This window comes from Lonchura striata, chromosome 35 (assembly GCF_050655825.1).
Source record: "Lonchura striata isolate lonStrDom1 chromosome 35, ASM5065582v1, whole genome shotgun sequence".
Lineage (NCBI taxonomy): Eukaryota > Metazoa > Chordata > Aves > Passeriformes > Estrildidae > Lonchura > Lonchura striata.
In genome coordinates, this window is record NC_140737.1 from 7,604,403 (window position 1) to 7,618,047 (window position 13,645).

The 13,645-nt window shown below is 53.7% G+C and overlaps 1 pseudogene; it reads left to right on the plus strand.

The window, feature by feature from the left end:
* The first annotated feature begins 186 nt into the window (after positions 1–186).
* On the plus strand, positions 187–12,959 carry LOC144248631 (uncharacterized; annotated as a pseudogene).
* Positions 12,960–13,645: the final 686 nt, after the last annotated feature.

The following is a 13,645-nucleotide window of genomic DNA, read 5'->3' on the forward strand; positions in this document are numbered from 1 at the left end:
CTCACCAAGTCCAGGTCCCCATTCCGCAGGGCTCCTCCCTGATCCGTGTCCAGCCTCCTCCCGGCCTGTTGTTACTGCCGGGGTGCCGCCGTCCTCATCCTCTTCGGAAGGTGGGTCGGGGCGGGCTGGAGCGCGCAGCCTCCGGCGGAGCGGTGGGGCCCGGTGACTCGGGGCCTGCAGGCCAGCATGGCGGGCTTCCAGCCAGGCCCGCGTTCGGTTCCGCGGCGTGGGAACCGGGATGGGCTGCAGAAGGAGGGAACCACCCTCAAGGGCCCACTCGGGGATGTGGGCAGGGGACAGAAGGGGCTGGTCCTGATGGTGACACCATCGACGCAGCTGCGAGCGCAGGGGAGGGACCCGAGGCGGGGCTGTACAACTGACATTCCTGGAGCTGGGGACCAAACTGGGGACAGGGCAGTCGGGGACAAGGGAGCGGGGAAGGCTCGGGCTGGAGTGGCCAGGGCCAGCCCGAGAGAGGGACTGAGTGGGGCAGGAGGCAGCAGGGAGTAGGTGACAGCCCTGTGCCCATGGGCAGGGTCTGGCTCCCATCCCACCCTTAGGGGAAGCAGGGTTAGGATCAGGGAGGGAGGAACACGGGGAACAAAAACCAGGGACCCCACTTTCTCACTTAGGCTTTACTAATTTAAAAATCAAATTGAAAATAGGATTAAACTTGCCCACTTTATAATTCCCCCCCACTTGTATATCATAAATGCATCACCCAGCTTTCCCCCAGAACGAAACTGACAAAACATCTTCCTGGGAAGCCTCAGGAAAGTGCTCAAACAAAAACCGAACAAAAGTTTTAAGATCCCTCTTTTTAAATGAAACATTCCCTAGTACTAAGGTTGCTTTAATCTGAATATAAATCTCTCGTTGAGCTGGGGATAAATGATTGTCCATGTTCCCCAAACAACCCAAAATTCCCCACCACGAGGCAAAAGGATTAACTTAAGATAAATGTGTTTGTGTGTGGTGCTCTCCCCTGGGCACCTGGCAGCCCACGCTGCGAGTACTCACCAATGCGAGGGACACAAAGGAAAAGCGAAACCTCGAGGGGGCTGGTGGGCTCCTGCCGGTCCTTTGGATTCTGAAAGCTTCCCTTCCAAAGCGGCAGCCTTCCCTCAGAATTCCAAAGGGGTGCCGACAGGCCAGGAGAAACAGTTCTCACAAAGCGAAGGAAGAAGCTCCTCCTGGAGCTGGTCCCAAACAGCGCTTGAATTCCCAAAGATCCCGGATCCGATGACCTTCAGGAGACGCTCTCCGGGACTGGACAACTGCCCAAGGTCCCTGTTCTGGGAGCCATTTGTTCCAGCCTGAACAGCTACAAGGAGAGTGCCGGGTAAAGAAGCAGAAAAGGCCTTTGCATGGTATCCACAGATACCACGGGACAGATACTCCAGGGACAGCAGCCAGGTACTGCAACAGCGACCCGCACGTTATGGAGCAAAGAAGGACTGCGGTGGGCTGGCTCTGCCGGTACAACCACGAGTATCTCAGCCCGTTCCTCACGGAGCGCCGAGGTGAGCGTGGGGCAGAGCGTGTGCCCTCGAGCCCTGCTCTGGCAATGACCCTGAGGGCCCTCAAAACCTCCCTGGGAATCGCCCCAGAGCCCTCAGCCCTCCTTGTGCCCATCCCCGAGACCTTCTGTCCCTGCCACTGACCCCCGTGGCTCTCCCAGTCCATCCCAGTCTCTCCCAGCGCCTCCCGGCTGTCCATCTCAGCCTGGCGTGGCGCTGCCGCCCCTCAGCCAATCAGAGCGCGAGTCTCTGATGACTCATCAGTTGCCAGGCAGACCCGCAGCGCCGCGTGCCCCGCACTGGACTCGGCCTCCCAGTGCCGCGCGCTTCATTCCCAGTTCCTCCCAGTGCCGCCCCAGTCCCTCCCACTCCTTCCCAGCCCATTCCCAGTTCCTCCCAGTGCCGCCCCAGTCCCTCCCACTCCTTCCCAGCCCATTCCCAGTTCCTCCCAGTGCCGCCCCAGTCCCTCCCACTCCTTCCCAGCCCATTCCCAGTTCCTCCCAGTGCCGCCCCAGTCCCTCCCACTCCTTCCCAGCCCATTCCCGGTTCCTCCCCAGTTCACTCCGAGATCTCCACCCTCTCCGAGTGCCCCCCATCCTCTCCCCTCTCTCTGAGTATCATCCCAGTCTTTCCCAGTTCATTCCCAGTCCCTCTCAGTCCATTCCCAGTCTGCCCCAAGGCCACACCACCCCTCCCACCTCTCTCCCAGTTCCCCCCAGCTGATCCCAGTGTGTCCCCGCTCTCTCCCAGTGCCCCCCACCGTGTCCATCTCGCTGGTGCCCTCGAGCTCCCGGCCCAGCCCCAGTCACCTGCTCTGCTCCTTGGTGGATTTCTACCCTGCTCCCATTCAGCTGAGGTGGTTCCAGGGCCAGCAGGAGCTCTCTGTGGTGGCCACCGACATGGTCCCGAATGGGGACTGAACCCACCAGCTCCTGGTGCTGCTGGAAACCCCAACCTGGGCCAGGGTCACCTCCACCTGCCAGGTGGAGCACGTCAGCCTGGAGCACCCCCTGATCCAGCACTGGGATACAGGTGAGGAATTGGGGGCACTAGGAGAGCCACTGGGATGTGCTGGAATCACCTGGGAGGGAGTTGGAGAGAGCCTGGTTTCAACTGGGAGAGGAGGTTGTGGGTTTGGAAGGGCTAAGAAGGGGTTTGGAGAATACTGGGGAGGGTGGGATGGGGTTCTGGGGGTCCTGGTGGACACTGGGAGGGAGTTTGGGTGTGCTGGGTGTGACTGGGAGGGATGAGAGTGAGCCTGGAAGAGTTGGATGGAGACTGGGGATGGAAAAGCAGAGGTTGGGACAAGGTTAGTTGTGCTGGGAAGAGACTGGGAGGAGTCTGGATGACCCCTGGTGGGGCTGGGAAGGGACTGACAGTTTGGGGGTCCTGGAGCAGTGGGGGGCAACTGGAAGGAGGCTGTGAGATACTGAGAGGGACAGGAGGAGCTTTGGTGGGTCCTGGGGATGTCAGGAAGGGATCAAGAGGGAGGTTTCAGGGATCCTGAGTAGGTTGGGAGCGACCAGGAGGGTGCTTGAAGAGGCTTGGGTGCCTGTGAGAGTTTCTGGGGGGTCCTGACCCCTGCGGACCACCCAGAGATGCTGCTGGATGCTGCCACAGCAAGATGCTGACGAACTGGGGATTCTGTGTTGGGCTTCATCTTCCTGGCACTGGGGATCGGGTTCTACCTGCACAAGAATAGGGGGGTTCCGGGGGTTGTGTCCCCCCTCCCCCAGAATGTGAATGCTTCCCCGGGGTCCCCAGCCTGGTGTCACCCCCTTTTTTCTGCCCACAGAGCTCCTGAGCCGCTGGCGGTGAGAGCCCCTCGCCGTGACCCCGGGCCCGGCCGGCACCCCCTGCTCCATCCCCACGCTGATTTTGGGGGGACCTGTGTCTCCAGACCTGCTGTCACTGTGCCCCTGCCCCCTGCTCCCAGTGTTCCCAGTAAAGCTTCCCAGTTAAACCCAGCCCAGTTCATGGGGGCACTGGGGAGGGACTTGGGGGGACCCCACGGCGGGGCCGGCACTGGGCAGGGAGGGCGGGTCCAGGTGGGGAACACTGCCTGCTGCGGGTCTGCCCGGCAACTGGTGAGTCATCAGCGCCGCTCGCTCTCATTGGCTGACTCTTCTCCACCGCGTTCTCTCATTGGCTGAGGAGAGGCCCGGCAGTGCAGAGAAGGAACGGGAGAGATCCCGCCCCGAGCACCGGCACGGGGACAACAGACCCGGCCTGGGCACAGGGAGGGAATTTATTACCAACCAAACCACGGCAGCACCAGGAGAAGGGAAAGAAATCCCTCCAGCACCTTCCCCCAGCCAACGGGGATCACCCACAACAGGGTTATCCACCATGGAGAGACGGGGACATCCGAGTTTAGAACAAAGCCAATTTTATTAAGTGTACCAAGTGTTTATACAGGGATTTACTTGTATGGTGCTTATACATGGCTCTGTTTTTGGTAACAATTTCCCATTGGATACACATTCTTTGTGACATCAGGTCACCTGGGAACATTTATCTTATCACAAAGTCTCACACCATGTTGCTTGGTCAGTCTTCTTGCCCAGGGAGACTGAAACTGTGTCTGTGTCTCCCACAGTTTCTGCTCAGTCAGGCCTCAGATATCGGGCCCCTTTATCAGCTCCATTGCTTTACTCTCTGTTTTATTCCCCATACGGGGACACCAGGGCTCTGCCCAATGGGGGTCACTGGGGATCATCCAGCCCGGATCCTCCCATGAGGGATGGAGCTGCAGCAGCACACCAAACTCTTCCCTCACTCTCTCCCCTCACTCCAAGCTCTTCCCTCACGTGGGGCACTCACAGGGCTTCCCTTAGTGGTGCCTCCGTTGGTGCTGGGTCAAGGTTGAGCTCTGTGAGAAGCCCTTCCCACACTTCCCACACTCGTAGGGCCTCTCCTGGTGTGGATGCGCTGGTGCACGGTGAGGTTGGAGTTTTGCTTGAAACCCTTCCCGCAGTCGGGGCAGCGGTAGGGCCTCTCCTCTGTGTGAATCCGCTCATGTAGGAGGAGATTGGAGCTGGTCTGAAACCTCTTCCCACACTCCCCACACTCGTAGGGCCTCTCCCCAGTGTGGATGTGCTGGTGTCTTCTCAGGTGTGAGCTCCGCCCAAAGCTCTGCCCACATTCCAAGCACTCATAGGGCCGTTCCCCAGTGTGGATCACCTGGTGCACCATCAGGCCAGACATGTCTTTGAAGCCCTTCCCACACTTCCCACACTCGTAGGGCCTCTCCCCGGTGTGGATGCGCTGGTGCACGGTGAGGTTGGAGTTTTGCTTGAAACCCTTCCCGCAGTCGGAGCAGTGGAAGGGCCTCTCCTCTGTGTGAATCCGCTCATGTACAAGGAGATGGGATCTGGTCTGAAACCTCTTCCCACACTCCCCACACTCGTAGGGCCTCTCCCCAGTGTGGATCCTCTGGTGCACGATCAGGTTGGATCTCCAGCTGAAACCCTTCCCACATTCCAAGCACTTGTGGGGCTTCTCCCTGCCATGAGGCTTCTCCACCAGCTCCGAGCTCCGCCTGGATCTCCGCCCGCCTTCCTGGCTCAGGGGGGCTCTTTCCTCCCCGCAGCTCCCTGGGCTGGGTTTGCAGCTCCTCCTCCTGCAGCATCTCCGGGGCTTTTCCTCCTCCTCCATTCAGCCACACCCTGGGTATGACAAATCCTGGTTTGGGGAAAAAACAAGAGGAGAGCTCCTTGGACTGGAGGTTCCACCTTGCCCAAGTTCATCTCAGGAAATCATTGGGAATCTTGTGTCTGTAAGAACCTCCAAAACACCAAGATTCAGCCCAAAAATACCGCAAACTTCCAAGACACAAATCAAAAACTCCCTAAACATCACAACTCAGGAAAATACTCCTCCAGGATATAAATATTCAGCTGCCACATAAAACCAAAGCACAAACATTTATCCCAAGCAAGCTCAGAAACACCAAGATTCACCCCATGAAAATCGTGGATCCACTTCCACAGTCACCTGCTGCATGTGGAGGGAGCAGCATTCCTGGGCTGGGGGGAGGCTGCAGACACAGGGAGGGGTGGAACCTTCTGCTGCTTCCTCTTTCTGCTCCTCCTCCTCCTCCTGTGTCTCTGCTCTTCCACACACTCCTCTTGCTCCTGCTATTCCTCCTTCTCCTGCACAATCCCACCCTCTCCTGCCACCTGCATCTTTTGACCATTCTGTTTCTCAAGCCTCCTTCTCCTTCCCTTCTCCTCCTGCCCCCAGGCCCAGCACCCACTGCCGGCTCCCTCTTGCCCCCAGACCCACAGCATCCCAGCGCAGGGGCAGGGATGGAGCTGGGGCAGGTCGGGCTGGGGCAGCGCTGGGCTCTCGGCCGCTCCCGCCCGCACTCGGTCCCCACTGCAGCCGCTCCCGCCAGGACAGCGCGGGGGGGCCCGGCCTTGGCGCTGCCCCACTCCCACCTCCCCAAATTCCCCTCGCGGGGCCATGGGGCCGAGGGGGGGCACAGGTGGGTCCAGGTGGGGAACGCGGGGAGCTGCGAGTCTGCCTGGCAACTGGTGAGTCATCAGCGCCGCGGGCTCTGATTGGCTGAGCTCTGCCCGAGCCCTGGGGCTGCAGCACAGAGGGGACACCCTGCTCCAGGGGGGATGTCCCACAAACGGGGGACCCATGAAAGGAACAACAGGAAAGTGTCTTTACAAACAGATGCTCTGAATCTGCTCGGACATAGGACTAGAGGATTGTACATAAGGGTGTGACAGGAGAATCCATTGGTTTCCGAAAATGTTATTTGATGCCACAGACTGCTGCTCAGCCAAGGTCTTGCTAAATTCATTAACTTGGAGAAGAACAACAAAGCCTTAACAGAGCCATGAATATCATCTGCTATACAAAAGTGGGGTGCATATGAAAGGGGTAAGCAGTAGGTGGATTGACAAGTCTGTAGCTCTCAAGTATTTCAGCCAACACAGAAAGGGAAAGGGAGATGCAGCTGGGAAAATTAGGATGAAAAGGAGACTGTGTCCTCCAACAATTGGAGAGATCCCATGGGGAATGTCCAATGGCCTCTCCCTTTTATTAGGAAAGAAATTACTTTTACAGGATTCCTCTGTCTGCTCTGTGGACAGAATCCTCTGCTGATGTCAATTTTTCCACACACCCTGGGGCTCATCCCGAATTCCTTCCATCCTCCAGGGTGGAGGGCAGGGAGTGCAGCTGAAGGTGCCTCACCCACTTTGGGTGATCGGCTCCCTTGGCTGGCGGCGGCACCGGGGATTGATTGGGGACCTGGGAGTGACCAGGAGACAGACGAGTGACACATCAGGGGGGTCTGTGAAGAGTCAGCAGGGAGAGAGCACTGAAAATCTCATCAGTGAGTGCCCTGGGATCCTCGGGGAGTGAACATGGCAGGGCACCCATGGAGGGGAGAAAAGGGAAAGCCGGGGAGGGGTCCTGGCCAAAGGGATGATGATCCCAAAATGTCTCTGAAGGGTCCCTTGGGAGAATGTTGAGGTAGTTTGCAAATTCCCCCAGAGGTAATTAAGGACATGGACACCCAGTAGGGCAATGAGGGAAGTGGAGAAGAGATTTGGACAACAGGTGATGTATGGTGTTCATGTGCTGGGAAGGGATCGGGTAAAGGGGAGTGTGCAGCAATATGGTTCAGGCAAGAAGCAGCAGGAGGAATCTGTGTGGTAAGAAAAAGGATGATGGCAAAGAGGAGGAACAGAAAAATACTCAGGATTGGCTTGTTTTCGAGCACCGTTTTTTGTTTTTTCCTCAGAATTTGCCAGCTGATACTTTCAATTCGCAGGAGAGTAAAAGCAGGAGGTCAGGATGCCAGGGGTTTCTCTGCGGTGGCAGCGGCAGCACCGGGCGCAGAGGTGCGGCACCGGGAGCACGGGCTGGGGCCTGTGGGGAGCTGCGGGGCCGGGCCAGGGCTGTGGGGCAGCCGGGGCTCAGCGCCGGGCGCTGCCTGACCCCACCAGCCCCGGGCAGGGCCGGCAGTGGCCCCCGGCCCCCAGGAGGCTGCGGGACGCCCCGGCCGCTGCCCGGCCCCGGGGAGCTGCCGGCCCTGCCCGCCGGGGGGGCCGCCTTTGGACACTGCGGCAGGACAGGCACCGGCTCTGCCACACGGGCTGGGCAGGGACCCTGAGCACAACGGGGAAAACAAAGGAACAGCTGGGAAATGCAGAGTGCACATGGAAGGATCAGGATTTGCTGTTCAGGATTTGGTTTGGGTCCCTGCAGAAAGGAAAGGTTTTGCAGAAAGCTCAGCAGCTCTCAGAGAATGAGCACCCACAGGCAGTGACCGGGGCTGCAGGAGTGGCACAAGAAGGCCCTGCAGCACTTGGGCACAAAGGCACAGCAGCTGAAGGCAAGAAGGGATGAGCAAAAGGCCAAGCTGAAGGCAAAGGCCACGGCAGAGTTCCCACAGCCCCTGAGGGATCAACCCCAGGGCCCAAGGGGGCCCCAGCACCCAGGGCATGACGGGGTCGGCCACAAGCACCTGGCAGAGGCATTGCCCTCCTGGCCAGGGCAGAGCCCACCCAAACAGCCCCTGGGAAGGAGTCAGGGCTCCAGCTGCAGCCCACAAGGACACTGCAAGCACAGACAGCAGCACCCTCAGCAGGAGCAAGTCCACCCCTGCATGGACATGGATTGTCAGGGCTCTCTGAGCTCCCATCCCACCGGGGACCCACCACACTGGAGCCCTGGAGAACATTCAGGCTGGGTCTGCATCCAGAGGAGGCCTCTCCTGATGGACACAGGGGCCTCTCCATCCACTCGGAATCTTACACCTAAGCAGGAGAACTGCTAAAAATGTCTTTGAGTATTCAGGGGAGAAGTAGGAAAGAGGAGTGGCTTTATTCAACCACTTATAGCATATGTGGGAAAGGGTTTGAAATGCAAGAATTTTTACTTGCTCCTAATTGTGACTATAGTTTACTGGGAAGGGATTTGATCGCTAAACTGGGAATGCAAATTAACATTATAAAAGCTGACACAGAGGCTAGTTCTGTTTTACCTTTGTGTCATATGTCTGGCAAGGCCTATGCTGAAGTGAACCCAGAAGTGTGCGCAGCCTCAGATAAATGGGGAAAATTAGATATGGGGCCTCTTCAAAGTACTTTGAAGCAACCAGCACAAGTGTTGTCTAGAAGCAACACCCTATTCCAAAGGAGGGAAGAATGAAAAATGCATATTATATGATTGGCTCATTGCAAATATTAAAATGAATACTATAGGTGTTATGTTGGAAAGTAATGCTCTAGTAATCTCTTTTAAGTAGTGCTGTATTAATCTCTTTTAAGTAGTGTGCTACATACAGTTTTTAGCCTGTAGCATGAGATTAAAATAGAAACTATGTGACATAAGATACTTTTTGTAACTAGCTCAAGGAATGGAAAAGATAATCAAGAAATTCTTTGCATTATTGAGGCTGGATAGAGATCACAGCAACAGACAATTGGAACCCCAGAAAAGAATCATTGCCTCCTTTCCAGAAAAGCTCAGACTTCCAGGAACCAAGAAGGCTGATTTACAACATGGGGGGGAATCTAAAATTAAGCAGAAACAACCTGGTTTGAAAGGAATGTTTGAATCATGTATGAGATATATGAATATGCAATAGGCCATTGCTTTTAAGGGGTAGTCCTTTATAAGCAAGGTGTGCTATTTGGTGGAGTGCCAGGCAACCAGACTCCATAATTGTTTACATTTATTGTCTCTTATTGTCCTAATTTTTATGACTATTTTCTTACTAATAAAGTTCTAAAATTTTAACAAAAGTGAATGGTGTTTTTCACAGGAAGGAAGGGGAATTAGACAAAGCGCAGGACAAACCCACAGAGCTGTGTGTGCTTGTAAGAGCCTGGCACTGAAATGCCCTGAGCAGGAAGGCTTCAATAGCTTCTGGTAACACCATGTCAGCTAAAAGGGGGCAAAATCAATTCTGACTTCTTCAGCAACCACTGGATCACTTATTAAGGTATTTCTAAAAGAAATAATTCCAATAAAAGGGATTGTGGAAGCAATAGAATCAGACAGTAGAACTCATTTTACAGGAAAAATCCTTCAGGGGGTTATTTCAGCTTTAGGAATACAATGGGACCTCCAGAACCCCTGGCACCCCCACAGCTCAGGCTGGGTAGAAAGAATGAATAGGGAACTAAGGAAACACCTTTGGAAGCTGGGGATAAAAACCAGGATGCCATGGGTACAGCTTTTGCCATTGTCTTGGGCAAGAAGAAGAGCCAGACCCAGGCCAGATATTCAATTCAATCTCCCATGGAATTGATCTTGGGAATTCCTTACCCTGGGAATTCTCCACCTAGTGCAGGGTGGAGATAAGGGATGTACATTTAAAGCAGTCTGTGGCCAGAATCCTGTCTCTGGTGCAATCTCTCCCCCAGGAAGCTGGGCTGGCACAGAGCCTGCCTTGGCACTTTGCTGCTCCCAATGATATGTATGCTTGTTATAATTTGCACCAATGTAATATTGTTGTATTTGGTTAAGGGAAATATGATTTGACACGTATAATATTTTGTTATTGCAAAGCACACACGCCAGCACTGAGAACTGCCCCCCCCCCCCCATATTGGTTACACCAATACCGGCTTTCTTGGACAAAGCCTCATTTACAATTTAACACATGTGGCTCGCCTGAAGATGGGGAGATGGGCTGCTCAGAAGGGCGATACTGGAATGCCTGGGCACTGATCATCCTGGTAACAACCCTAGATTGGGATTGCTGAACTCCTCCAGGCTGATACATCTGAAAGCCACGGCTCCATAACTCCATCAGAGGATCGAGGATCATCCACACCTGGACTTGGATTGTTCAACCTTGACTCAGAGAAAAGAACTTTATGAATATGTGGGACTTTGAATAGAAAGAAAAGGCAGATGGCTGAAATCCCAGCCTTGGGCAGAAAATTTCCTGTAAGAACTGCAGGGTCCAGGAGGGTGTGTGTGTGCCTAAGGTAGGGGAACCTCTGCCAAATGGCGTCCTTCCTGTCACACACCCAGTGCCGACCCCAGGCTCAGCACTGTCCTTCTCCTTGTGGCTGGCTCAGAGAGAATTTGATCCTAAATAAAATTTTCATTTTTCATTTTTATTTGGATGGACAAATTTTCATTTATAACACCAACATCCAAGCAGGACATGGGCTCTGCCTAAGGAGTTCAAAGCAGCACCACTGGTGGCCAAGTGGCGTGGCCCATGCCAAGGGGCCCCGAGGCCAGAAACAGCCGCCAGCACAGCTGAACACGGGGGGACCCCTCAGCCTGGGCTCCAGGTCTCTGCAGCCCCGGAGATTTGCACTTCCCGCCTGCAGCAGGAGGATGGGAGGCCCCCCTGAGCCTGCACTGAAGGCAGCGCAGCAGCAGCCAGGGCTCCACAGCGGGGCAAGGCCCTGGGCCTGCCCACACATCCTCTGCTGAAATCCTCGGCCTGGCCACCCTCCTTGGGCAGCTCCAGCCACCGGGGCCAGCCCTTGCTGCCACTGCTGCAGCTTCAGTGCTCGCTGGGCCTGCACTGCCACAGCTGCTGGGGACACACCGGGACAATTCCACTCACACTCACACTGCATTAGCTGGGTTGGTGGAAAATGTAGCAAGTTTCATTAAAAAAAAAAAATTATTTCTCTACTCAGGCTTGGTTTGCCTTTGCCTTGGGGAAAGAAATTTTAAAGGTTTTGTTAAGGGCTGTTACACCACTCTGTGGAGATGAGTTTAACATCTCAACCCACTGGGAATACCCCAAAAGATACCCACAAAACATCAGTGCCCAGCAGCAAACAGCAACCAACACCTACCCCAGACACTGCCCCCGGCAGAGTTAGAGGCACCTGGTCTGCAAAAGGCTGAGAAGGAAATTCAGGAGTTCGAACCTAATTAACATCAGAGGCAAAGAAATCTGGGTCCAGTAGGAAACCAAATACTAAAAACTACACAACTTGGAAGCAATGAACATTAAACCAATGGAATTAGATTAGTTCAGACTGTATAAATTTAGGAAAATCTAGTAAAACTCACATGTCATGGGATAATTTTCTCCACACAGCCGGCCTATGTGTGAATGAAATGATTTCTGTTGCACATCTTTGCCAGAACCAAGGAATGCCTTGACTCTCTAGCACTAAAGATATTGTTGGATATTTTTTTTTCCCTGCAGTTTCAGAGACAAGATTACACTATGAGAATAACTTTCCGTAATAATTGTCCTGGCTTGTAAGATAAGCAAGTATTCTATCTGCGGTCTGTTGGAGGTTGGGCAGTTTTCTTATCTCTTCCAAGAACAATGTCTCCCTCTGGGGAGATATCTTCAGTTCATGGACCATTGAATTGACTCACTGCATGACCGGTAAAGTTACATCATCCCATTGTGAGATGCTCCACCCAGAGGGAGGAGCCAAGCACCCCTACCTGCATAAAATCTGCACTTTTTGGGACACTGAGCAGCTATTAGCTAGATTCCCAGAAAAGCAGCTCTTTTCTCTGCTGGATTCCCAGAGGAAGACCAAGCCCAACTACTACCAGACCTTCAAAGAAAACTCCACCCTTCTAGAGATCGCCAATCCAGCAGCATTTCATCTGCCACTCCAGGAAAAACAGCCACCATTTAACTGGACTACTGCCAACACCCTAACTCCTCAGGGTGTTAGGTTTCTGATTCTATCACTAGTTTTGTTTGTACTAATTACATTTTTATTATTATTATTTTTATTTAGTTTTTCTCCTAATAAGGAACTGTTTTTCCCATTCCCATATCTTTACCTAAGAGCTTTCTTTGAAATTGTGGTAATTCGGAGAGAGGGAGTTTACCTTTTCCATTTCACAAGAGGCTTTTGCCTTCCTTCACAGACTCCTGCCTTTCCAAACCAAGACAGAGCCCTTGGACAATCTTCCACCCCTGTACCTGAATTCTCCTCCCCAGGCTCAGGCCCCTGTGCCTGCACCAGCGGGGCACCCGCCTCAGCCTGCACAGGCACAGGCACCGCCGTGTAACACACAGCCCTCGGCTCCGGTGCTGCCGGACCCATCAGGTCCCTCCCAGCCCCACCTGCACCACAACAGGCAGACGATCCCGGGCACACACCTCCCCCTGGGAAAACTGCTTATCCTCCAGCTAGCAGAACACGGTGCAAGACACGGAGAGAAAACCATGACGATAGTGAGGAGGAAGGGGACAGACCCAGTCTTTACCCTCTAAGGGAAGTACCAACCGCTCCCGGAGTCATTGGGTACGTAAATGTGCCGATCAATATGGGAGATGTAAGAGCTTTCAGCAAGGAAATGCGGAAATTAATGGATAATCCTCTAGGGGTGGCAGAGAGGCTGGATGAATTTTTGGGGAACATCATCTATTCATATGATGACATCTGCGCCATTCTAAGGTCGTTATTCAACGCTGAGGAATGGGACATGATACGGCAGGCTGCAATAAATGATTGAGAACACAGGAATCCCCAGGGAGGGAGTGGCACGAGAGAAAGCCTGAACAGAGGCCATCATAGAACACCCAGGCAGAGAAGGATCAGTCTAAAATGATAGGGCTAAGGAACATGGTAATACAGGGAATTTGGGGGATGGTACCAAAGGGACAGAACATTAGTAAAGCATTGGGGGAATGCCAGGGGAGGGATGAAATACCCACCAAATGGCTGGAGAGGCTGAGAAAGAGCCTCCAAATGTATTTGGATACCAACCCTAATTCACCTGTTGGGGCTATTCTGTTTAAAACACAATTTGTTGCTAAATCATGGGAGGACATATGGAAAAAGCTAGAAAAAAGAGAAACTTGTCAAGAGAAAAGCCTCCAAGAATTGTTAAGGGAGACACAGAAGGTTTACATAAGAAGGAATGATGAAAAATAAAAAGCACAGGCAAGGATACTGGTGGCGCAATAAGGGAAGTGCAAAAACAGGAGCAGATACAAAATCCCGGAAAGCTGGCACAAACACAACAGCCCCAGGGAAAACCTAACCCCTCTCAGAAGAAAGGCATAAACAAACAGGTAAGCAGCCCTGAGTGCTTTTACTGTAAACAGAAAGGGCACTTTAAAAGAGACTGTAAGAAGAGAATGAAGGATGAACAGATCTTCCAGGAGGATTAGAGGTGTCAGGGGCTTTATAATTTGG